The sequence below is a fragment of the Tamandua tetradactyla genome, chromosome 1, assembly GCF_023851605.1.
Source record: "Tamandua tetradactyla isolate mTamTet1 chromosome 1, mTamTet1.pri, whole genome shotgun sequence".
Lineage (NCBI taxonomy): Eukaryota > Metazoa > Chordata > Mammalia > Pilosa > Myrmecophagidae > Tamandua > Tamandua tetradactyla.
The window spans coordinates 75619083-75620839 of record NC_135327.1 but is presented as its reverse complement, the minus strand read 5'-3'; the positions used below and the strand labels follow the sequence as shown (position 1 = coordinate 75620839).

The following is a 1757-nucleotide window of genomic DNA, read 5'->3' as shown; positions in this document are numbered from 1 at the left end:
AGAAAATAAAATTACCAAGCAATATCCCTTATGAACGTGGATGCAAAGTCCCCAATAAAATACTGGTAAACCAAATCCAACAGCACATTAAAATAATTCAAACCATGATCATGTGGGATTTATCAGAGGTATGCAAGGTGGTTTAAAACTGATCTTTACCAGAGAAATATGTCTCAAAATTAATCCATTCCCGTGGGTGTTGACCTGTTGAAGTAGGATATTTTAGGGATATTTTAACTAAATTAAAGTATGACCAACCTCATTCACGTGGGTCTTAATCCTCTTACTGGAGTCCGTTATAAGGGAATGAAATTCAGACAGAGAGATAAAACCTCTGAAGCAAGAAGCTGAAAGCAAGGAAGCCTAGAAGAGAAGGTAGCAACCAGCAGATTCTGCCATGTTGCCTTGCCAAGTGACAGACAATTCCAGAATCACTGGCAGCTGGTCTCTGTGAAGAAAGCATCACCTTGATGGTGTCTTGATTTTGACATTTTTCTTAGATTCAAAACTGTAAGCTTGTAACCTAACAAATTCCCTTTTCTAAAGCCAATGCATTTGATATTTGCTTTCAGCAGGTCAGCACACTAAAACACACTGTATTGTGCTTGCTTTGGCAGCATATATACTAAAATTGGAATGATACAGAGAAGATTAGCATGGCCCCTGCGCAAGGATGACACACAAATTTGTGAAACATTCCATATTTAAAACAAAACAAAAAACCACTGTATTAACATTAAAACAAAGGGAAAAAACAGCACGATTATCTTAATCATCATGGAGAGGCATTTGACAAAGTCCAGCACCTTTCTTGATAAAAACACTTTAAAAACTATAAATAGAAGGAAACATCTTCAAGGAGATAGAAGGCATATATGAAAAGCCATAGGTAATATCACTCTCAATGTTTAAAGACTGAGAGCTTTTCCTCTAAGAACAGGAACAAGATAAGGATGCCCAACATCACCACCATTATTGAACATTGTACTCAAAGTTCTAGCCAGATCAATTACGAAAGAAAAGAAAATAAAAGACATACAAGTTGCAAAGGAAGAAGTAAAACTTTCCCTATTTGCAGATTACATGACCCCTGCAGATGACATGACCCCATATATACAGAAGTTCCTGAATGTCCACAACCAAATTAATACAGCTAATAAACAAATTCAGCAGTGGCAATGTACAAGATCAACATGTAAATATCAAAAGTATTTGATATATTTGATATATATCATATACCAGTAATGAACAACCCAAAGAGGTAATAAAGAAGGGTATCCCATTTATAATCATAATTAAATAAATCAAATATTTGGGAATAAATTTAAAAAAGGATATAAACAAATCTTATATTGAAAATTACCAAAAAATCAAAGAAGACCTAAGTAAATGGAAAGGTATTTCATGATCATGGATTCTTAAGATGTCAATTCTACCTAAAGCAACATACAGATTTGAAGCGATCCCAATAAAAAATCCTTCTTTGCAGAAATGGAAAAGCCAATCATCAAATTTACACAAAAGGGTGGGGACCTTGATTAACAAAGTCATCTTAAACAGAATACAGTTGGAGGACTCACACTTTCTGGTTTTAAAACTCATTACAAAGCTACAGTAATCAAAACAGCAAGGCACTGGTGCAAGGTTATAGACCCATGAAATCAAACTGAGAGTTCAGAAATAAACCCTCATATTTATGGCCAATTGATTTTTGACAAGGCTGCCAAGTTCACTCACATTGCCAACTGCACTTCAAC

The 1757-nt window shown here is 34.9% G+C and overlaps 1 non-coding gene across 1 annotated transcript; it reads left to right on the top strand.

The window, feature by feature from the left end:
* Positions 1–601: 601 nt before the first annotated feature.
* Positions 602–708, top strand: LOC143652518 (U6 spliceosomal RNA). Its single transcript, XR_013160741.1, has one exon. It is a non-coding gene; the product is annotated as a U6 spliceosomal RNA (small nuclear RNA).
* The last annotated feature ends 1049 nt before the right edge of the window (positions 709–1757 follow it).